The 26,089-nt window shown below is 36.6% G+C and overlaps 1 protein-coding gene across 1 annotated transcript in view; it reads right to left on the minus strand.

The window, feature by feature from the left end:
• Window positions 1–26,089, minus strand: part of PDE4B (phosphodiesterase 4B) — a 542,770-nt gene that overhangs the window by 159,698 nt on the left and 356,983 nt on the right.

A 26,089-nucleotide genomic window follows, 5' to 3' on the forward strand; every position in this document is an offset into this window, starting at 1 on the left:
ATGAGATCAGGCTTGTATGAACAATTAGAGCTTCCTTCAAGGCAAATGCTGAGTTCAAAAAATGTTTTGGGATAATGATGTCCATGAGCCAATAAAACTGGGCTATGAATGTTCTTAGTAGCTTGATTCATAATAACCCCAACCTAGAAACAATCATATATCCATTAGCAGACAAATGGAAAAACAAACACAGTATAACAGTATAATAGAATACTATTCAGTAATACAGAAGAATGAAGTACTGATATTGGCAACCATGTGTGAATCCCAGAAAACATTATATCAATTGAAAAAGGCAGACTCAAAAGAATATATAGTGTATAGAATTCCTTTTATATGAAGTTCTAGAATTGGCAAAACTAATCGGTACTTATAGCAATCACATTCATGGTAGCTTGAAGCAAAGGTGGTAGGGAAGGACTGAAAAAGGGCACAGAGCAATTTACTAGATGGAAACGTATAGCTTGAGACTAGTGGTAGTCACTTCAAATACCATCAAAAACATTACACTTAAGGGGCACCTGGGTGGCTCAGTGGGTTAAGTGTGTGACTCTTGATTTTGGCTCAGGTCATGATCTCAGGATTGTGAGATCAAGCCCTGTGTTGGGCTCCATACTGGGCATGGAGGATGCTTAAGATTCTCTCTCTCCCTCTATACAAGCTCCCCAGCTCTGCACTTTCTCTCTCTCTCTCCCTCAAAAAAAAAAAAAAAAAAAAAAAAAAGAAAAAGAAAAAGAAAAAAAGAAAAGAAAAAAGAAAAAAGAAAAAATCACACTTAAAAATGTGCATTTCATTGTATGTAAAGTATACCTCAACAAAGTTGGTTTTTAAAAATTTCATATGGCTAGATATAAACATATGGTAACATGAGCTCTGACTTAATCAGCATTATTTGGTGTACACTTTGCAATTAAACAGCAGAGTCTGAATCCAAGACCTTCCATTCATTTATTACCTATGTAACCTTGAATAAATTACTACAGATTTTAGAAAACTGGTATTCTTCTGTATTTTTACAGAGAGGATTAAAGGAGAAACTGCCTAACATATAGTAGAAACTCAAGAAGTAATGGTCTCAATAAGCAACTGAATTGGATTCATGGTGCTTTGAGTAACCCTACATACAAAGTCCTGAACATAACAGATGTTAGCAACCTTTTCATATAGATTGCTATGGGACAAGAAATCATCATTAGACTGAATTTCCACTGCCTATAAAACACACATGAAAAGATGTCTAAAGCTTATAAGGGGGCAGACATGAGAATTAGGATTCATATGTGACATACCTATTAAACATAAAATAATTCTGATGAAAGATTCCAAAGTTGTGCAGGGTTGAAGCATTTCCTATGGAATCAAGATAGTCCTGGCCTGCTGCTATTTACTAGTTAAGGACTTTGGGCATGTGGGTTCCTTTCCTAAGCTTCAGATTTTCATCCATAAATGAGAGTGTATAAAATAAATACCTCGGGGATCTCTGGGTGGCTCAGTGGTTTAGCGCCTGCCTTTGGCCCAGGACAGGATCTTGGAGTCCCGGATCGAGTCCCACATCGGGCTCCCTGCAGGGAGCCTGCTTCTCCCTCTGCCTGTGTCTCTGCCTCTCTCTCTGTGTCTCTCATGAATAAATAAATAAAATCTTTAAAAATAAATAAATAAATAAATAAATAAATAAATAAATAAATAAATACCTCAAAGCGTTGCTATGAGAATTAAATAAAATAATACAAAGTATTTACACAATTTTATTTTGTAATTACTAGATCAATATATTTTCGACATTTATTTAAATGACTTATCCATTATGGTACACTTATTATTTGTAATAGCTTTCCTTTAAACAACATATTGAGTAAGTCTTGCTTTGTAATATTTTAATTATTTTAAAGGAGGAAGATAGTATGTTGTAGGAAATTAACAGGTTTTTTTTTTTTTTTGTATGGCTCCAGTTATAATAATAAGTTTACCGTGTTAGAGAATATTTTAGGCTCACTATACCTACAACTACAAAGAAATGCAAGTCTTCTGAAGAGGAAGATTATCAGAGCTTTTCTTGACAATTATCTTAGGAATCATACCAGAAGAATCTCCAAGCAGTTAAGCACTTATTAACATGGCTTGCATGGCTACCTCTATCTCTGGAACTGGCAGGTGATGACTAGAAAAGCTTGCCAGAAGAAGATGCTCCCTAGACCATAAATTCTTTTAGGATTGATTCATCTTTTTATCCCTAGCACCTCACACAGTGTGTACTCAAGAGTTGTTAGTTAGGTGAGATGGGGTGGGGAGAGTAAAAGCAAATAGTACCAACAATGGCTTATATAAGAGAACTTGTGCTGATCCTCAAGGCTTCTTTCAGAGACAATTATGGGAGTGATTAGCAACCATTTACGAACAATGGCCCAAAATGACAGGAAATATTGAAAAGAGCACACCTAGAAAGCATGGAACATTAGCAACAAATGCTACTTAAATTATACAGGAAGCAGTTATAATTAGTGGGAAAATACACGGTGTGATTGTGAAAATAAGAGTCTTCCCCTAGGATTTATTTAAAATTAGTCTAGGTAATTGAACCAAGCGAAAGGTAAAGAAGAGGTGTTAAACATTTTAACACCTAAGAAGCTGCACTATTAGTTGGTAAAATTGAATATGAAGAGGATAAATAAGCTGAGACCCTAGCGTTCTTAATGCAATTCTGAAGACTTAATTTCAGAATACGAAAGTACTCAAAGAGTATTTTGTAATTACAAACCAATAAGAAAATCCATCCAAGAGGAATAATTATATAATTTCTGCATGGCTTCATTGTGTGAAGCCTAGAGAATGGGAATAAATAGATTCCTCTATCATTATGCCTGCTGTAGGCAGTGACTCATCATTACAAGTGGGACCACATCCTAGAATAGTTTCTTGTCCCTTTGTGTGTCATATAAGAAATTAAGCAGACTATGTTTCCCAGTTACTTAAAAAAAATTTTAGAAACCCCAAAACCTAATTCAGTTTTGGAGATTTTTGCCAGTAACAAGATCAGCAACAGAGTTAAGCTATTATTAAAAATACAAGAATTCTCTGTTTTGAAATTTTTTTTTTGTCTGCCTTAAATTGTTGGTCTTTACTGGTGGGAAATTAATTTATATCTTCAGTGACCTGTAGTTTCATAAATATTTATAGTAGCAAAATGCCATCTGTGTAAATAATTGGGGTTTAGTTTCTAAATTCTTGAGACTAACACTATAAATCACATTAAGAAACATTTCACTTGCTCTAATCCTGCTGAGTTTTAATCAATGAATATTATAACAACCTTGTTATAGTCTGCATAGTATTAACAATAAATGATGGCACTGAGAGACTACAAATTTAACAGATAACAAAGAAGCAAGATGATTATAAACAAGTTACTCTACAAACAAAAATAAGGAAAACTTTAATCTTTTAACCCTCAGTCTACCTCCATATGAATTGAGAATCTGTAAATTTTTGCATGATAAGTTATGTTTATTTACTTAGTTCCATTACTCTTTCCTGCAAAGCTTGTGGCTGGAGAGAAAAAAAATGTAGGGTTTCCTTTTAGTACAAGCCTTGGGGATCTTTCACCAAAGAGCAGGCTCAGCCTTAAATGTTTTGCCTGAGAAAGACAAATATGAAGACAGTAAAGGACAGCAGTGAAGGCCTAAGTGCCCATATAATCAGACCATTTTATTAAGCCATGCCGCAATGCAGAATCTTGCTCATGTTTACCCTACAACCCTCCTTCAGTGTAACTTACATGTTCTAAATTCACATGCTAGGAATTCAAAGAAAAATGGAAACAGGCCTTGAGTTGGAGGACCACACAGTCTCTGAAATTCCACACACGATTATATGAGGTCCAGACTCTGCCATAAGGGACAAGGGTTGACTCCAGAAGACTCTAGCTATACTTGGACTACCCGGTCAGACTCCGGTTCTGCTTCACCAGGCATTTAGCCTGTGACAGATTTCCCAACAAGCATATTCATGAACCAAGCCAGCTCCTGGCGAAATTAATGAAGGTCATTAAAATAGATGATCCACATTTCATTGTTATCAGTTATTCCTATCCCACCTAAAGGATTGTCGTTAATATGAAAGATTATATAATGCTTGGTATACCTAGGATGCCCAACTTCTACTTTTTGCTGCTTCCTCCAGCTTCCTTTACAGGGTTACCAGAACACCTCCAATCTTTCCTTACTGAGCTACGTCTGACATGAGAGGCTGGGATGAGAGAGCTGGGTTGCAATCGTCCCTTAGAGGTTCTGATTGTGCTCCAGGCCAAGCCGCCTCCTGGTGTGGACCATTCAGAGACCCAGAAACATAAGTCCTTGGAGAGACCACTGGAACCTGTCCCATATTAGGATTTCACTCCTAGAGGGTATATTACAAGTTTCCCTGAAGGAAACAGGATTGGAAGGAGAAACAAAAAGAGGCTCCTGCATAAAATATCCATGTGTGAGGATGCCTAGCAGTGCAAGCCATGGTGAGGAGCAGCAGAGATTCTAGGGGAAAAACCATTGTGCCTGACCACTTGGAAGCCATATCTGTCTGCCCTCAACCCCACCAGGGTTCTGGACAAGTTTACGACCTCCCGGCTCCTGGCATGTTGCTGCCACTCTCTTCCTCACCTTTTTCCTTTCTCCCTATAATTACTACAAGTGTCTAGAGGGGCCCCAGCAGGAGGACAGATAGTATTGTGCCAAGGACTGCTTTGAAGAACAACTGAAAAGAATCAGTCTATCTGAATGCAGAAAAAGACCAGCAGAGGCAGTGGGGAATAGACTCCAGGGAATACAATTTGACATCTGACGAGAAAGGACCATTTACTAGTTGCATGACTTTTCCAGTTCTTTTTTTTTTCATATGTAAAATAAGGAAATTAATTATAATACCTTGTTTCACAGCAGCTGTGATGATCAAATGGAATATCTATGAAAGTATATTATAACCAGCTGCACACTGCAAACATGGTAATACATATTTTTCTACAGTGAGAGTAAGATTGTATCAAGATCTTAACAATCATAGAGCAGTTGATACACGCTACCTACTGTGGTTGTTATTTTGTGGTTATTATTGATAATTACAAACCATGAGTGAGTAGTAATGATGAACTATTAATTGGAAAAACCAAGATTAAGACAGAGGGGCACCAGGATAGGTCAGTGGTTGAGCATCTGCCTTAGGCTCATGGCATGATCCCGGGGTCCTGGGATGGAGCCCCACATCAGGCTCCCTCCATGGAGCCTGCTTCTCCCTCTCCTCTGCCTCTCTCTCTGTCTCTTGTGAATAAATAAATAAAAATCTTTAAAAAAATAAAAAAAAATCTAATAGAACGATCCTAACAACATTTAAACAGTACATAAGCTTCCTGGGAAGCCAGAAGAAAAGACATCAAAATGTTATCAGTAATTATCTCTAGGTGGAGGAATTGTAGGTTTAAAAGGGAGATTTATTGGAATATTTGCTGAGTATCCTTTTATGAGGAAATGTGTCCCCACTCCATGATCCATTTAGGTGCAGGGGAAGCAACTATGTTCTGTCTTATGTGACCTCATTTCAGCTTGAGCTGTATGTGATTGGGCCAAGGATGGGCTATGAGTCTCTTTCTAAAGAGTCTAGATATGGAATGGAGAGGGAGCATGGTAAGTAAGCGGTCTATAGAACGGAGGTGTAAATTCTAAAACCTGGGAGCTCTGTGCCTGTGCTTTTTGTCACGTGGGCTGGAAGAGACTGGATTACCAAAGACTGCTAAGAACACAGCAGGAGTGCAGAAAGGAGCAGAGAGAGGCCATGGAAAGTCCTAATGGTCTTTGAAAGTTTGGAAACACCTGCATTTCTGTCAGTGTCTCCAAGCTACCTCATCATCTCTACAAAACATGTCCTTTTTTGGCTTTACCTGGCTTGACTGTGGTTTCTGAGTATTTTCTCAAAAACAAAGAGATTTTAAAAATACTTTTTGTCATTTTTTTTTAATAATTCCCCCTTGGTGGGCATAAACTTCTTTTATAACCAGGAAAACCATTTTAAAAATAGCTCTGTACATGAGGAATGCATGTAAAGATAAGATGTAGAACTTTAATACCAGCTATTTTGCAATTGCTCAGGAGAATGGATTTTTAAATCAGGCTTAATAAATGACTTCCACATCCAGGACTCAATAGGAAGGGGACCTGGGGCTCACTGGAGAGTGTTAGTCACTTGGTTTGTCCCTAAGTTTCCAGATCCAAATTAACATGAATAACATTAACAGTGTATTAATACAAAGCCTCAGCCTACTTGATCTCCACTTACATTCTTCTTGCAACTGAGTACTTGCAGCGGTCATGAACTTAGTCCAAAAAAGCTCTTTGCGAGGAAAGTACCAAAAGCAGTGTGATTTCTTTGGCCTGCTCTCTTTATTCCATTCAAGCATACTAACTTGCCAACTCAACAGAAATCTGTTCCTTCCTATTGCAGTGAAAGAGCAGTAAATTTTGAACAGAAATATACAGCAGTAGGGTCTTCCTTTTCTTTCTCAAATTATATATGAATGCACTTTAAATGCTCTCAGAATAAATCCCAAGTTGTTAGGGACTCTAAATTTTACCATGTAGTTCTTGTTTGCCTTATCCTTGCGTTTTTAAATTAGTTTATTTTTTATTTTGATCTTTTGAGAGAAAAAATAAATTTATACAAAATATGGATTCCAAGTCTCAAGTAGGGGATTTTGAAGAAATCAATGCTCTTTGGGTTTTACATTCTCCCTTATCAGCACAGAACAAAACAGCAAAGGAGGTTCTTTATTGTCGTTTCAATAGCATATCTATAGACTACCTCAATTCAGTTTTAACCATGAGAAATGCCATTCCTGAATATTCTACTTAATAAAGCAATACATAAGATGTGTGTCTCTGGGTGATTTTTTTTTTTTTTTTTTTTTTTTTTACTCTCGCTCATAATAGGAAAGGCTGCTGCTAGCTATGAGATATTAACATCTATAAGTCATTTTGTTCTTTTAGTTGGGAGAAATGAGTTGATTTATCATCTGTTATGGCCAAGATTATGGCTCTAGGCCAAGCATACAATTAGACACGGTCCATTTCTAAATGCCGAAAACATGGAGATAAAAAAATAAAAATACAATTTCTTCAAATATATTCTTTTATTCCAAATAAAAAGATCTAATTTCGGCCATAATTGGGAGAATCACAAATATCTAAACATTCCAGCTCCAAGATAATTAGATTACTAAAAGTGATACTGAGAATTTGGTAAATTCAGCAGACACTGCAGTGCCACAAACAGATCCTGATGCAAATCTCTGAAATCTGATTTAGCTAAGTAAATCACTTGTATGATTTCTGATTTCTATGGTTTTTATTCCCTTTTTTGTTGTTTTCTGTGTCTTGAACTCCTGCTTAGTGTTCTTCTGCTGTTGTCCTTTCTACTTTTCTATTTAGTGACAAACTTTCTCCAATCAGGACAGCAATGATCTTCATCTAAAAAAGGAATGTGAGGGGGCAAAGTACCTCTGGAATCTTCTTATGTTCATAATGAAGCAGTTGAGATTTTCCCTACAGAGATATGCTGGCCTAAGGTCCATATCATGGTGCAGAAATCCTTCATGCCTGAAGTTTGGATGGCAAAAAAAGATGGAGCCTCACCCCTTTGGGACTCCAAGCAGTATCTCTTTGAGAGAACAGCAATGTCTGAATCTCAGTGCTATAGACTGTTGATGCAGGAAGACTCTGGATATCATTCTCTCATTTTAAAGATGAAACAGTTAAGGTCCAGAAAGAAAAGTAACTCACCTGAATTTATCTAATTTGTAAAAGAGCTAGCTCCAAACCTAGGGCTCCTGATTCCTAATCCAGACTTTTTTCCCCCATGCTATACAGTCAACCTTGGCAGACTGTTGTCAATTTTCACTTTTAAAAATATAATTTTTAAAACTTAGTTCTTCAAAAAGAAACACATTCTCAGAGGTTTATAGGTTTGTGTTATTACTAAGTGATCAATATCACTCTTGGAAAGAAATGCAATAAAGTGTTTTATCAAAAACCCTCAGTCACTTCTTGCAGGGGTCTCTTAGGTCCATTGCACATACTAGTTTTGCAAATCATATTAATAGCCATTTCTTACTAAAGAGATGGGCAAAGGAGAAGGAGAACTGAATGTGGAGGAGACAATAAACTTACCAAGATCCCAATAGTGCCAGGAATCTTAGGAGATGGGTAATTTATTTCCCATTTTACAGAAAAGAAAACTAAGGTCAGAGGAGCTAAGTAACTTTCCCAAGGATCTACTTGTATGACAGACCTAGGATCTCCGAAATCACTTTGAGTCCAAAGCTCATGTTCCTTGAGTTAAATATTTGTAAATCAAGTACAAAGACAGGGAAGGGTGCTCTTTAGAAAGATCAACATATTAGTTACAGACACTCCTTTTTATATCCCTGACATAAAAATTTTTCCTATATTACTCCTCTGGCCCTTTGGCAATGTTCCCCATGGAAGAAGGTCAAGTACTTTAAAAGACTCCTTTTAGTTATGTTGTTAATAAATAAAGCAATGTTATTTAAACCTTTGGGTGCTTTTGTCAGTCAAAGAGATCACTGATTTTTCTCTCCCACATAGGGAAATATACACAAGGTCATGGAAGCCCTGGAAAAATAGAAGTTTTTCAGAGTAGCTCACCTCTCCTGGTGCCAGGGTGACTTCTAATGGGCTCTGGGAGGTCACCTTAGTCACATTTGAGTTCATTTGTCATTTCAGATTGTTCATCAGAAAAGACGGCATTAAACTCCAAGAAGTTAAGCTTTGTACCACTGATTATTTAATTTACGAACCCAAAATTTTCTTTAAAAAAAAATGTACTTATTTGAAAGAGAGAGAGAGAGAGAGTAAAAGTGGGGGTGGGGTGGGACAGAGGTAGAGGGAAAAGCTGACTGCCTGATGAGCTGGGAGCTCAACATGGGACTTGATCCCAGGATCCTGGGATCATGACCTGAGCCAAAGGCAGACACTTAACTGACTGAGCCACCCATGTGCCCTAGGAACCTAAAACTTTCAGAAATTTTTTTCCAAGATAAACAATAAATGGATAACAGAAATATTCCAGGGGGATTAGGCAAATCAAAATTTGGTTTAATTTTTAAAAATCCAGTATTAATACTGACTCTTTAAAAATTAATAGTAGTGGCTCAGTGTTACATAGAGTTCAATAGTTTACCAAGTATTTTCATATATGTACTCTCATTCAATTCTTACAAGCAACCCTTCAGTAAAATTCAAACACTAAGTGAGTGTTAATCTATGTTATGAATTGAACTAGGCTCTGGAGGTACCAAAATAAATAAGAATGGTTTGTTCTTATCCTCAGGGAATTTGTCATTTTTATCATTATCATTTTATGTAACATAAATATAAGCTCATAAATTAGAAGGCAGTTATGCACTGAGTCCAGTTACATCCAGGACTGAAACTGAAATTGTTTTGATACTCAAATTTATTCTTGTCTCACTACATCAAGCTTCTGCTTAGGATGAGAGCAGAAATTTAAAGGAAAGTGACCAGAGTTGTTTTTTTTTTTTTTAATCATCTCCCTTAATTTATTAGTTTTTATTTATGATTTTTCTAAATTCGGGATTTTTAAGGCAATGTGCACCCTTATAATCACTCATGCTGTTAATACAATGCTTCCCAATTATACTGTTAAAAAGAAAAGTTTAAAAAAAATAAAATAAAATAAAAAGTTTTCCCCATATGTTTGCTTAAAGAGAAACAGAGTCCAAGTTGTCATGTTCATGTAAAATACTCAACTATGCAATTCACTGGGTACAATTGCTAACCAACTACATATGCTATATTTATTATCCTGGAACTCACAGCTGAGAAAATGAAGACTTGAGAAGAGTTCAGATGTGCAAAAGGAAGATGATTAAAGAGTTGGCAAAAAGAAATTATGAAGAAAGAGTTAAAGAATTTGGCTTTAGGATGTGAGTTGAATAATATTTTGATAGCAGGGATGCCTAGGTGGCTCAGTGGTTGAGTGGCTGCCTTTGGCTCAGGGTGTGATCCTGAGATCGGGGATCGAGTCCCACATCAGGCTCCTTGCATGGAGCCTGCTTCTCCCTCTGCCTGTGTCTCTGCCTCTCCCCACGCCCCCCCATGTGTGTGTGTCTCATGAATAAATAAATAAAATCTTAAAAAAAAAAACCTCGATAACAATCTTCACGTACATGAGAAGTTATTGTACCAGCTATTTTTTGTTTTTGTTTTTGTTTGTTTGTTTGTTTGTTTGTTTGTTTTTTACCTCTGAGGATAGAAGAAAATGAATTCAAACTGCAGCCCTAGGGGTTTAGAGTAGGTATGAAAAATGCTTTGCTGACAAGTGAGATTGCCAGTTACAGGAATAAGATACCAGGGGAAGTTGTGGAATCTCCCTTAAAAAAAAACAAAAAATATTTCTAATCTCTCTAGTTCAAATGTAACATGGCTCAAGGCAGAAAGGTAGAGTAGTTAATTTCCCAAGGTTCCCTTCAGTTCAAGGACTCTATCACTCTAATGATCTAGCGACCAAAATTATCTTGCCATGGTGAAAGCCAGTTTGATGCTAAAATTCATAGTACCTTTCTATTTTGCTGATAGTTCCATGTAATCATTTAGAAATAATAACCTTAGTTTATGGTTTCCTACAAATGTCAGCTAGAATCAATTTAAAGTTGACTTGATCAATGTTCATAAAGATTAAAAGGCCAAGTGTAGGACATTGTTATTTCATATTTCAAAACTGTTGCCCCTCTCAGGGAGGCTGGGTGGCTCAGTGGTTGAATATCCGCTTTTGGCTCAGGTTGTGATCCCAGGATCCTGGGATCAACTCTCACATCGGACTCCCTACAGGGAGCCTGCTTCTCCCTCTGCCTATGTCTCTGCCTGTCTCTCTGTGTCTCTCATGAATAAAGAAATAAAATCTTAAAAAAACAACAACAACATTGCCCCTCTCATTAAGTCTCATTTTAATCCCAAACCATGTAAAACCCAGTAAATAAGATCATTATGAAGCTCTGAGATGATAATATCCCCCTACAAGTAACCCCCAAAACTTTCTCTCACCAAATTATGTTGATTTAGAACTTCAGAGGTTGCTCAGAAGCAAATCAAACATAGCAGAGGGATAGGATATCATTCTATCTAGCTTATTTACTTGACAACTAAGAAATAGATTCATGATACTTACGGAATCATGCCAGATCATACAGATTAGTAAAATACAAAGTTGGGAACAAAATTCAAGTCTTTTGGTTCCTTATATAGTAGTAGTTATTTTATAAAACACATTTTTCATGTCAAAGAACCAAACTAAAGGCAACTTAAAAAAATCATGTTTAAAATATATCCAGATGCTTAAAAGACTGGACAAAGAACTTGAAATTCCTTTTTTGTGAAAGGTCTGACCATTCTCTCCACACTATAATGAAATCAAGTATCTTCCTGCACTAACAGGTATATATAAGAGTCATTCCATTAATATGTGGCTACCGTATTCTAGTACCGTACGTAAATAAAATGTATATCTTCTCTAATGGGTTTGTTATATACTATCAACTTCCCATAACTGTAAAAAGTAGGCTTTAGAGGCAGAAAAATGAGTTAACTTGATTTTACCAACTCTTAATATCTATATGACTTTGAGAAAGTTACATAACCTTTTTATTTCCCCATCTGCAAAATGAAGGTAATATTATTTGCCTAGATTGACTAAGATATTACAATATGTTAAATACTTAGCACGAGCCTGGGAAACACAAGTCCTCAGTAAACTATAAGTGCTGTTATTATTATTATTATTATTCCTATAAAATTATCTTAATTGATGATGAAGGCTAAAGCCTTTCTATTAGGCATAAAGAATAAAAAACCTCTTTCTTAGGAAAATTATACTTACCCTCCAAAGCTGTATTTCCATTATCAAAAGAAAGTTCAGTTGACCTGACACTTCCTGCATTTTCTGAGGACCTAATTTGTGCCAGAAGCTCTACTAAGTGTTGTGGGTACAAAGATAAAACAAAGAGTCACAGCTTCAAGGGTCTCATGGCCCAGGGTTGAAAGAAACATATAAACAAATAAATACAATATGACATGACACAGAAAGCAGTAAAGAAAGTACAGTGAAAGGATGGAGGAGAATGGGGAGGGGTAGCAGGTGGAATTTAGAATTGCTCATCAGAAAATCCAATCAAGTAAACGGGAAGGGGGTTCAAGACAGTATTGTAGGATGACTATAAGCTCACCTCCTTCCATGAACACAGCAATTTGGGAACATATGGGACAATTTTCCTCTGAAAGGTTGCTGAGAACTAGATGAATAGTACAACAAAAGACAAAAGAGATGCATTAAGAAGGGTTAGGAGAGGCAGAGATGTAGCCTTGGCTGAACCCCACCCCAGATACAGTGATTCCACAATTGGGAGAAATCTCTCAAATATGGAACTTTCCCTGAAGGTACTGTGCCCCACATCAGGTACTCCAACCCTGGGGGCTGGCACTGGAAAGATGAGCCACCCAGTGTCTTGTTTTGAAAATCAATAAGTTTTAAGAGAAGAATACTCATAGAACCACAAGGAAAGGAAACTGTACTTTTAAAAAACTCATATGCAAACCCACTCACCATAAGATCCAATGTGGAAGGAAGGGATTGAAAGCATCTAGACCTTAAGTGAGGGAGACACACTAATTTTAAAGCAGCTACCAGAGACACAGGAACCTGCAGGGACTTTATCTGAAAACAAAAGGGCTGGCAGACACCGTCTTCACAATCTCATTCTAACTTACTGATGGATGCTATTTTTGGTGCCTTCCGTCTATCCTGCTAATACCAAAGTTTACTCTTCCTACTCTCCCTGCTGACCACCCCCTGAGACTGGGCCAGGAAAGTGCCCCACACTCTGCCCACTCCATATACACCCAAGTTGCAACGGGGCCAGATGAGTGCCCTGAGCCTTGCTTAACCTGTGCAAAGACTGAACTGCAGTGGGACACACAAGTGCCTTGAACCCCACCCAGAGCACTTAGAGATAAAGCTGCAACTGGGAGGCACAAGCCATTTGAACCCTGCTCCACCTGTACAGTGGCCCAGCTGCTATCAGCCAGGGAAGTGACCCAAACTCCACTTCTCCAGCAGCAGGCTCAGCCCTATCATGTCCTGCAGGCACACGCAACCCACACAAGAGATGCCCATAGTGTGCCTGGCTCTGGTGGCCAGAGGAGAATGTCTTCTGGGCCACACCAAACAATTCCTACACGAAACCACTCTTTCAAGACTGAGGGAGGTATCTGTTTTGTGTATTACAATAAATAAACACAAAGAGACAGGCAAAATGAGAAGATAGAGGAATCTGTTTTAACCAAGGCAAATCCCCAGGAAAAAAAAACAACACCTTAATGAAACGGAGCTAAGCAATTTATCTGATAAAGAGTTACAAATAATGGTCATAAAGATGCTCACCAATCTTGGGAAAAGAAGGGATGAACATAGCAAGAATTTCAACAAAGAGAAAATATAAGAATGTACCAAAAAGAAGTTATAACTGAAGTGAAAAATACACTAGAGGAATTCAACAACAGAATGGATGAAATAGAAGTACAAATAAGTGAGATGGAAGACAAAGCAATGAAAAACACCCAGACATAACAGCAAAATGAAAAAAAGAATTACAAGAAGTGAGGATACCTTAAGTGACCTCTGGGACAACATCAAGTGGAATAATCTTTTCATTATAGGAGTCCCATAAAGAGGAGAGAGAGAAAAAGGTCCAGAAAAATGACTTGAAGAAATAATGGTTGACAACTTCCCTAATCTGGAAAAGGAAACAGGTATCCAGGCCCAGAAACATAAAGTTCCAATAAGGTAAACCCAAAGAGAAACACATTATAATTAAAAGGTTAAATGTTAAGGATACAGAAATAATCTTAGAAGTAACATGAGAAGAGCAGCATATTATGTATAAGGGAAAACTCATGAGGCAATCAGATTTTTTAGCAGACAGACCAGAAGGGAATGGCATGGCATATACAATATGCTAAGGGGAAAAATTGCCAACCAAGAACTCTCTACCCAGCAAGATTACCATTCAGAATTGAAGGGCAGATTAAGGATTTTCCAAATAAACAAAAACTAAAGGAATTTATCACTACTAAACCACTATTAAAAGAAATATTAAAGGACATCTTTAAGCTAAAAAAAGGTCACTAATTAATAAGAAAACATACATATGTAAAAATTTATCATCTTATTTTTATTAACATACTCCTCAAAGATAATTTTCCAGGTGCTGTTTTCAGTTTCTCATTTCAGCTTTCACATGAATTCTCATTCTTAACTTGATAAAAGGCAGACACATTAAAGAGGTCATTATCAATATCCTCGGGTTTCTATGGACTGGGTAATAATTTAATTGTGTGGCTCACATTTATTTGGATGGGTCATGAGATTCTTAATATCTGCTAGTTTTTAAATATATCTTGTAACTTATCTGTAATGCTAATCAGCTAAATATTTTAAATATACATTGTAACTTATTTATAACACCAATCATTATAATTAGCATTATGAATAAGTTCTGAGACTTGTGGATACATAGGAAAACCCACCTATACTCTATGTGATAAATCACATTTAAGTAACCTCAAAGAAGATCGTTAGAAGCTTAAGATGACATAGCTCCCAAAACATATCAATACGCAAGCCCGAACTGAACCCTTCCCCATGAGGAACTAGCACCCTGCATATTAATTTTAGTTGCTCCCTACACTCAGTCATAGAAAAGGACACACGGTCATAAAAAAGCTCCCTATACAATACCTAATATCATTATTCGTAATGTATACTACATTAGAACATAAGCAGAAATCATAGAAACAAGATTAAAAGATTACATGGCAAGGTAACTTCCGAAAAACATACCTTTGAAATAACTTTTCTGAGATTCTTTGAAAACACATAATGAATATAAGCATATTTGACTCTGATTTAAAATGATAAGTAAAATGGGAAAAAAAAACAATTTCCCAGATTAAATACTCTGAAATATTCATACTGTGTTAGAATAAAAATACACTAAAAAGGCATTCACAACCACAAACGATAATATATATATATGTAGTGTGTGATGCTTTGCCAAACATCTTTCCATAAGTCCTCATACCTGAGCTAGATGGTATCCAAGTGAAATGTTATAGTAATAGAAGAAGGGTAACTCTGTAGAGTAAATGCACTTTTAGCTAACAGGCTATGGGGCATGTTGCGTCAAGCAGAGAATTTCCAAGTCAGCATGGGCTCTTCTTCCATTCAGCAGGACCTATTACTAAATGCTCTTACTTCTAGCTCCACAGTACTTGAATTTGTCTCCTTTTTTCCATTTCCTCCTTTAGAGACTGAAAGAACAATGAGGTGAGGAGTTTATCAGTCTGCTACTGGCATATTCTCATACCCAGAATAGTACCTGACAGGTAGAAAGTGCTCAACAAATCCTTTTAAACAAATGAATGAATCCCCATAGTCCCACATTATCCTATTTCCTCAAACCTCATCCCCACCCTCGATTTCTATGGAACCTTCTAGTTGGTGTCATGAATCAGATTTTCTGTTCTCTCGTGCACCTTACATATGGCTGCTTCACTGATTACACTAAAGCACAGGTTTAATGGTTTTACTTCTGAGATTAAAGCCCTTATATTTCTTTTTATTATTACAAACTCCTCCTCCTCCTGGTACTTAAAAGTCTTCCATAATGACCCTAACTGACCTTCCCCAGATCCCAGCCTTCAGTTTAAAAATATGATCCTTTGTATCATTCTTGTCACCTCTCAGACCATCTTGCTTATTTGGCTGTGTTCCTGCAGGTTCTTTAACCCACAATAGCTGCAGTCATCACATTTACCTGCAGAAATAACAAGAGTCCTTCAGTATTTATGTGAAATGCTACTTCATTCAAGATTTACTAATCAGATGCCATCGCTTTGTCTTATGCAACTCTCCTACTCTGTCTTATAATAGTTACATGTAGATCCATGTCTTCTCCTCAGTATTCTAGACTCCTGAAGGCCAATAACTATGTCTTACGTAACTTTGACTTTAAAGTTTATAAAGATTGTTTTGTGTTGTTGTTGTAGTTGTTTTCAAATTGTATGCCACGGAGATTGTTGGCTGAATAAGAAACGAAAGCTGTTTGGTAACGGTGAGTCTTTTCCTGCCATACCTGGTGGAGAGTGAGGAAGGGGCAAGCCTAAGGAAGAGAGAAGGAGAGCATTCCTCCTTCTGCTGGTAGCCCAATTGCCCAACATGAGCAAAATTAGCTTTTGGACATCTCTGAACATTAATATTCAGCCTAGTCACTCAATTGATATGTGGCAGCATTTAGAAAAAAAAACTCTCTATGATAAATTATTTTGAAGTTCACAGTTTATCATACATTTAATGTAATAAGCTGACAAAGCAGCTTTAAAAACATTGTGAAGGTTTTGTTTTCCTCCTCTGCTTCCTCCTGTGTGTTTTCTCTTTGTTAAATTCATTAAGAAAAAGAAAAATACTTCCTTGGAAAATACTGTACTCTACTCTGTGATCATACCATTGTCTATGGATGCCCCTGTTCTGAAACTCAAAACAAAAGGCTGTGTCTGAAGAAAGAAGAGGAGGAAATGGTGCAGAGAACTAGCCTGGGTGGTTAGAGTAGTCCTGCCCCCAACCCCCAGGGAAAGCTGTTCCCCAGGCCACTTTCTGCTTTAGACAGCCCTGATCTTAGAGATAAGCGGGATGCAGGTTATGCTATCTGAGAACCCTGGACAAATGTGGCTCATTGTGATGTAATCTGATTTTAGAAGGGCTTACGCAATTCACATTCCTTGTCAGAGGCTTTCCCACATTTCTGGATTGCTGATTCCATTTTAATAATTTTTTTTAAGTGCAGGGAAGGAGAAAACATCTGCTCATTATCTGAGAAAATATAATAGCTACCTCTTTGGATGGAGGGTTGGGTTATGAATCAGTGTTTTTCTGTTTCTTCATTTCATTTATGTGCAGGTTTACTACACACTCTGGACTGGTTTGAAACCTCCCAATGACGTCAATGGAGCAGAGAAATTGGAGCAGCGGAGACAGCTGCAATGCACCAAGTCTACTGAGGTTTTATTCTTTTCTCCCAGAGTGACATCTGAGACAGATATTATCAATCAAGCCCTCCTGGCTCAGCATCAAATCAAAGGCACTTTATCATTCAAAGCAGTAAAAGCTGCAATTAGATGAAATGCTCAGTTTTTTTCCCTAGGAATATCTTGTGACAATTAATAATGCAATTAAAACTTAAATAAAAGAATGCTTACTAAAATATTTAATTTAAATATGGGCATGATTTCCTTTACTGTTTAATTATCAATTATTAAAGATCACTCTCTACATTATTTTGTATAAAAAACTCAAAACAATCAAATTACTGCCTCTTTTGAAACATTAATAAAAAACAAATGACCAACTTCAACTGGTTTCCAAGAGATGTCTAAATGTCCAGGAAGAAAAATATATATAGCATGGTTTTACTATCATTTAGAAAACAACATAAAACAACAACAGAAATCCCACGATATCTGACAGGCAGGGATCCAGAGCTCCGTGAGTTAACATTTCTTCTAACAACACTCAAAGCCAGAAAGAAGAAAGGAGAGCTTACTGCTTTTTTGTTTGTTAAGCACAACATATTATTTACTGACTTTTCAAGCATCTCTTCCTAGGAATAGTCTTACTTGCCTGAGTATATAATAGCATATTAAAATTAAAAAAAAAAACAAACAAACCCACAGCACTTAATCTAATTATACAGTTTTAAAGAAATGTCTCTCTTCTCTTCTCTTCTCTTCTCTTCTCTTCTCTTCTCTTCTCTTCTCTTCTCTTCTCTCTTCTCTTCCCTTCCCTTCCCTTCCCTTCCCTTCCCTTCCCTTCCCTTCTCTCTCTCTCTCTCTCTCTCTCTCTCTTTTAAAGGGAGACTTTAAACTTCTAAAAATCCTGAGGGCTAATCATAACCAGTCTAACTAATAAATATCCTTAAAATGGGTTTTTGTTTTTAAAGTTACCCAGGAGACATAAGCATAGAACAATATTACCAGAGTAAAGAAAATGAAGAATACTTTCTCATTTCTCCCTGCCTTCTAGAATATTTGTTGGCAAACAATGCTGGTGATAAAATAAACATAAAGTGGACCACAGAGAAATCTGGGATAAAAATAAAGGAGAAAATACCAACATCAATCTCAAGGTTATGTGGCCAAACTGAATAGGATGCAAAGCCATTTAGTCCAGAAAATCGGACTGGCCGAGAACAAGAAATAGAGAAAACAATACTCTTCATCAATTGTCTATTATCCACAAAGCATCATCATCCACTCTATGTTATTCTATCAGGTAATATTATATATGATGTATATTGTTGTAACTCAATAACAGATTCCAAAAATACGAAAAGCTATGATGCAGGAGACTTACTTTTTCAGTGAGAAATAAACGAGAGAACTAAAAGTTTAGGTTAGCTAGACTAACAAACGTCTTGCTAATTAGCCATGCTTACCCAACATAGGGTATTGAACATGTTCTTTATTATTTGGATTTAAAAAGTAAGTTTCTTTTTCCTACCCTCTTTCATTCATTTAGCTGTGAAGCAGACAATAAATCATAGCTAAAGCTACCAAATATCTTGTACATTACTTACAAAGCTGAACTTCCCAACTGATCCAACCCTAAAGTCTCTCCAACCACTGAATCCATCTTCCCTTTCCCATTCCCTTTGTTCCACATAATGGTAACATGTTCTTGTATTCCAGCTCCCAGAAAAAACAAGTACATGTCCTTGCATGACTAAGTCTGCCAAATGATAATACAATGAAATGACACATGAACAGATGCTCTAAGTGTGATAGATATTATTTTAGATGTTTGCTTAAAAATGTGTATCATTGTGCTTTGGTGCCAGGTACTATGCTACACAGTGGGAACAAACACAAACACACACACACACCCAAGTAAATCATACAAAATCCACGGAGTAAACCAAACCAGCAAATAGAGACTCATCATTCTTCCCTCCCACATCTAATCTTCAGTATCAGTACCCAAAAAAGCAAAGTCCCATTCACAGCTGTGGGAAATCTGTCTTATGCTGATAAGTGGTCTGCCAAACCTTGTCATAAGTGTCATAAACAAGCAAGTAATAGCTCAGGTAGTTACGCATCCCAGAAGATTCTACCTCTTTTACCTTTCTTGGATTGGTTTCCTCTTCATCTGGCCAGAGATGACCTAGTTTATGTCATCTTTGTCTCTTTCGTAGATTACCCCGACAGTCTCCTAACCAGTTCCCTTGCTTGGAGCTTTACCTATAAGATCATACTTTTATTTATTTATTTTTTCAAAGATTTATTTATTTCAGAGATAGAGGACATGAGCAGGGGGAAGGGCAGAGGGAGAGAGATGGAGAAGCAGACTCCCCGCTGAACAGGGAGCCCTACAAGGGGCCAGATCTCAGGACCCTGAGATCACGACCTGAGCCAAAACCAACAGTTGGATGCTTAACCGAGTGAGCCACCCAGGAGCCCCAAGATCATATTTTTAAATGCTAAATCTGGCCTTGCCATTCCCTACTTAAAAGCCTTCATGATTTCTCAAAGCTTTTATGAAAAAAAGTCTCTTCCTCAGCATGTCACAACAGATCCTATATGATAGGTGCTTTGACTACCTCTCCAGCTCTATCTTCTTGATGTGTCTATAAGTACCCACTCACAATGCTCAGTTTCCCAAACTCACTGTACTATTCCACATTTTTGTATATTTGCTGCCCTTCAGCTCCACCTTTACATCACAATTCCCATTAACACATACTTTTATTTATGATAGACACATAATTGTAGCATATGTATCATACATAGGTCTGCTGCCTCCCTACCTGAGTGTGAGCTCCTAAAGAGTTATGACTATATATAGTTCACTTCTATTTCCCTCAGCTAGGCCCAGAATGGCATTCTGTTTCTGAAAAAATGACAAAGGAATAAATGAATATTAGTATCTATGATTTCAGTTGATCTACCTTACAAAAAAAGACATTAGAATCCTTTCTGTGGGATAAGGATGAATCTTAGAGGGTGGCCTCGGCAATTAGGCCCCATTTCCTTCTCCTCTAGACTTGTTTCAATTGGGAATGGGCCCTGCATCCTGGAGCCATGAGAAAAGATACCAGAAGTTCCAGAATCAGGTTTAGATAGAAGCATTTAAAATCTACACATTATGAGGGTTTCCAGTTCTTCTAAGGAGTGCATAGCTGACCATTTCCATCCAAAAATTGTAGTGAAGCTAGAGGTAGCAGTCTACATCAATCAATCCCTGTAGGATGCCAATTAATCATTTATTGACAACTACACTTGTCCAAATGACCTGAGCATCCTGGCTTGTTTACTGCTTAATTCAACAAATATTGATTGACAACTGTGTCATCCTAGACATTGCAAATTTAATGGTAAACAAACAGGTTAGCTTGTACTTAGCTTTTTTTTTTTTTCTCTTCTAATACATTTTTGGTATGTGAGCAGCACATGAAGAAGGGCCCTTTTTGTCAAAAGGTAGATCTCATTCTCCAGCTCATTACTTGGATCTTCTCCAAGTAATTCCTGTCTCTGTGTGCAGTCTCTACCATCAATTCTATTCCATGTTCCAACCTGCCTTGTGCAGTTCCACTGTCCATTGCAAGACAGAGGGGAAAAGAATCACTGCTCTCGAAGCATGCACAGGCATCTAGATAGTCTAGCATTGGGCATCCACAATTTGATGGTGCTTTGATGTTAACAGAGAAATATCTGAGTGAGCTCTCCTGGTTGACAAACACTAATGAATTAGTGGCTCTGAATTAATCAAAGTAGTAAAACGTGAAGGTGGATTTTTTAACAGATGAATGATATGCAGAGACTAGATATTAAGCATATATGCTTCATTATCCAAATTTAATTTTAGGGTCCTTGGGATCTTTCCCTTATTTACATCAGTTTCAGTACACAGTGTAACATATATTTGCCCATGGCATGGGTGCCATAAAAATTTGTGGATTGTTGTTTTTGTAAGCAATCAAAATATTTTTTTGTCAAGAGCACCAGATATATCTAAGTAAGCTAGAAAATAAATATGATTTTTCTGTTCATAAGGCCCCCCAAATTTAAATATAGTCATTAAATAAAATTTAAATATTTTAAAACTTTGTAAATAATAACAAACATTTAAAACCTTGTCATCAGCGGTCAAGAAATCAGTAGTTACACAATCAGCTTTATCATGTGGTACAAAGAGCAAGACTTTTAGAATCATACAGACCCAAGTTTGTGTTCTGAATCTGTTCAAATATTCATTCCTTAAAAATGGTTAAAACGATACCATCTAAGCCTCAGTTTATAATCCATAATATAGGGAGCATAGTACTTATTTATTAGATTATTATGAAGAATAAGTATGTATAAAATACCTTAAACTGGAATAGAGTATATAGTTAATATTTTTAAAAGATACATTTTCATCTATTTTGAGTTTTTTGGAGAGAAGGGGAAAATTTTACATGTAACTTCAGAACATCATTAATCATGAGCTTTTTCAAGAAATATATAAGCGAATAAAAGGTGCATATATAATCTCTTCCTTTTACTGTCTTCTTAAAAAAGCAATGGTAGACTCTGTGATGACACTTTATAGTATTTTTAAGTGTGAACTATAATTCCAATTCCAGGACTTGTCCTTTATATCTTAGAAAGTGATTTTTCACTGTGTGACTGAAATTTTTGTATTTCATAGAACATATTATCTACCAAATCTTCCAAATCTTTGTTTACTGAGCCATTAAGGCACTTTACCTTTAAAAATGGGTATTCTTGTTGCTTACTTGAAATCAACACTGAGGGTCTATATTAAATATCTTTGAATGGGATTTCCTAAAATGTCACAGCTTAAATATTTATTATCTGGTTTCAACATGCAATGGACGCAAGCCATTTTAACTTATTTCCACCTGCGGCTTATGATACTTATGCCAGTTCTGATGGCAAAAAATTTCTGAAGGCTTTGAAACTTTGCTAATGTAAGAATAAAAGCTACACAGTGACTCTTAGTTTTAAAATAAAATTTTGCTTTAGGTCAGGTATTCTCAAGGGGGTAAGAGGACCAGAGACCAACGATTTCCTAATGTCATTTCTCCAAAATCACTTGCATTTGTGGAGATACCTAAGTGCCAAGTCACACAACACATGCATACAGGCGAGTATGCATGTGCATGCATGCACACACACAAATACACACACACACACAATGCCTTATTTTAACAAGTACTTAGTGGGTTTATTATGTGCCAGACAGTCTTCTAAGTATTTAGAATATATCCATTAATGAAACAGACAAAATATCTTGCCCTCATGGAATTCACATTCCAGTTTGGGGCAGGGAATGACATAGGAGGAGTAGGTTCCGAAAATAAAATATATAAAACCATAGTATAGAATTTATCTTTCCCTGGACCAGGCACAGCCACTTCTGCTTCCATTCCTTTGCATTTGCTTTCATCTTTATCTGGAATGCCTCCTTATTGTCCTGATAGACCAAGGTTAAATATCAACTTTCTGAGAAGCTAGGCTAGCTCTTCTTGGGGACTTAAGGAGCTTCTTGCATGGCTCCTTTATGGCATTTCTCAAATTGTCTTCCAATTGACATGTTTGTCTCTGTCACTGGAGGACAAGCTCCTCGTAGGCAGGAACATAGCAAGGACTAATATTTAGTAAGTATTGTATCACCAGGGCCATCAAATACAATCAATGAATATTCAGTTAAAAATGAATACAGTTTTTGCCTTTCTCAGTCTGACTCCTTTCACTTACCTTCTAGATCCATCCATGTAGTCTCAAATCACACAATCTCATTGTTTTTATGTCTAGATAATATTCTATTGTATATATGTGCCACATCTTCTTTATCTATTCATCCACTGAAAGACACTTAAGTTGCTTTTATATCTTGTTATTGTAAATAATGCTGCAATAAACATAGGGGTGTATGTATCTTTTCATATTAGTATTTTTGTTTTCTTCGGGCAAATACCCAACAGTGGAATTATTGGATCATATAGTATTTCTACTTTTAATTTTTTTTGAGGAATCTCTATATTGTTTTCCACAGTGGATGCACAAATTTATTTTCCCACCAATAGTGAATGAGGGTTCCTTTTTCTCCATATTCCCACCAACACTTGTAGTTTTTTGTTTTTTTGATTTTAGACATTCTAACAGGTGTACAGTGATACCTTATTGTGGTTCTTTAAAAAAAAAGATTTATTTGATTATTTTAGAGAGAGAGAAGCATGGGATGGGGGGGAACAGAGGGCAAGGGAGACTCTGCAGCAGACTGCCTGAGCATGGAGCCTGACACTGGGTTCCACCTCAGGATCTTGAGATCATTACCTAAGCCGAAATCAAGAGTTGGATGCTTAAATGACTGAGCCACCCAGGCATCCCTCTCATTGTGGTTTTGATTTGCATTTCCTTGATGCTGAGTGATGTTGAGTATCTTTACAAGTGTCTGTTAGCCGTCTGTATGTCTTCTTTTTTTTTTTTTAATTTTTTAAAAATTTATTTATGATAGTCACAGAGAGAGAGAGAGAGAGAGAGAGAGAGGCAGAGACACAGGCAGAGGGAGAAGCAGGCTCCATGCACCGGGAGCCCGACGTGGGATTCGATCCCGGGTCTCCAGGATCGCGCCCTGGACCAAAGGCAGGCGCTAAACCGCTGCGCCACCCAGGGATCCCCGTCTGTATGTCTTCTTTGGAAAAATGTCTATTCAGGTGTCAACTATACTCAAAAAAAAAAAAAAAAGAATGAATGTAGTTTTATTTTGTCACAAAAAAAGAAAGATTAATTGTGAGGTTAGCTATGAATACAATGTTTCTTTGCACACCATCCATACACAAGTTTGGATAATACATAAATTCAAGAAAAATTTTGCTAGAAATAGAAATATTTTATGTGAAATACAATAGCATTGTTTTACTAAAAGCTGATTCAGTAGGCCTGGTAACTCAAAAGCTAGCTTTTAATTAGTTGATATAAATAATCTTGATAGAAATATTAATTCTATGACTTGATTATCCTTTAAAATGTTTAATTTCATCTGTGGTATAATCATTTGGATAATTTGAGGAGTATAGTTATTTATTTTCTTCGGTCTTGTAATTAACAGAAGAAAATTAAATTACTGTGCTGTAAGAAGGAAGTCTTAGCCATCAGACTAACTTACTGTGATTGGCACAATAGAGCTTACTATGGGGAGCTGCAACTGAATGGAGGTAATATTCCAAGAATGGAGGTTCTTGTAGCTTTTAAACAGTGCCTATACCCCACTGCAGGATCACACCTGTGGTTCTGTGTGTGGGGCCCTGTCAAGTCATTATCCACCAGATTAGCTGTTTGTCAGTGACCTCTAATCTTCAAATTTTTCTTCTGTCTTCGGTTTGGAAAACCTTGCCTTTGTTTCATTTGACTATGCAATGAAAGAAGAAGCTGCCTTGTTACAGAGAGGAAAATCTTGGGAGCAAGATAACATCCCTTCCTGCATCAACTCTCAGGGTAATTTTAGGTCTTCTACTGATCTGATAGCCTGTATTATCTGTGTTTAACAAGCTTGTATTACTAGGTACTAAACGTAGCTTCTAATATTGAATAAGAATATGCGTCCCTCTTTGGTCTTCTTTCCTGAAAACAATCAATCAAACAAACAAACAAACAGACAAATGAACAAACACACTTTGCCTGAATTTTCAAGGAATAATTTCATGAGAAAGGTTTTATTCTTCTGCTCTAAATCTGGGGCAAGTGCATTCACACTTTTCTTGCATACCTCTGACACCTAGCTTCATGCTGAGCACAGCAAATATGTGATGATTGATAGATTACTCTGACTTAGAAGTGTGTGCTATGCTTGAGCAGACTGTATGCAGTTCCTTTAAATAGCATAGGAAGGAAGAAGTAATATAATTCTTCAAATATTACATACAATTTTCTTCATCAAAGTAGGCTCATAGGCATTCACTCATACTGCTTGTTCTATGGCTAAAGTCTCAAGAGAAGGATAATGATACAGCACAGAAAAAACAGAAATGTACTTTTGAAAGTTTGAGAGTTTATATTCCAGCTAAATAAAAGAGTCATTGATTGAACTGAGTTCTTTGTTTTGCTGTCTGTACCTCAGTAATAATCAGTAAAAGATTTTTTGAATTTTTGTGATATTCAAATTTTACTTGTTTTTACCTTCATCACAGGGACCTGATCTCAGGCATATTTTTTTCTCATGTTGGCTTTGGTAATTTTAGTATACATGTTGCTGAAGTGAGCACTGTTGGCTTTGGTATTTAATGCAAAGGCCTTCTTTGAGCTAAAAAAAGTATCCTTTGCAACAGAATCACACACAGGATTGGAACTTAATGATTGTTAAAATTAGCTCTTGAACTAATTTTAGTTTAATTTAGCTTCTATGTTTAACAGTGACAAATGCACTCTATCAGGGTCTATAGAATTTTTAACTATTATTTAAAAAAACAAGTATTTGCTGATTTCTGGAAAGGTTTACAAGTCTATAATTTAGTTTCTAATATGATTCCCATGGAAGCCAGCATGGTTTTAGATTAAGCTCATAATCCTAACTACTAAACATGATAAATGTAGGTATGCCCTGCTCTAGGGAATCATGTGGCATACATATATATAAAACAAATAAATTGTGAAGTAATTTTACTATAATTCTTCTCATGGCTAAAAAGATTTCCCCCAGAGTTCCTTAAAAGTTTAGTTTCACTGGTGCATTTAAGTGATTGTTTACATATAATTAATTGACATCAGTGTAATTGAAAATGTAGAGTGCAATTTTATTTTCTCACTTGAGTTTATTCTTAGCAGTTGAACTATATAGTTCAATAAGAAAAATACATGTAGATAAAGTAACTTAAAAAAGTATGTAAGTCAAATGAGGTCAATTGGAA

The sequence above is a fragment of the Canis lupus genome, chromosome 5 (genome assembly GCF_003254725.2).
Source record: "Canis lupus dingo isolate Sandy chromosome 5, ASM325472v2, whole genome shotgun sequence".
Taxonomy (NCBI): domain Eukaryota; kingdom Metazoa; phylum Chordata; class Mammalia; order Carnivora; family Canidae; genus Canis; species Canis lupus.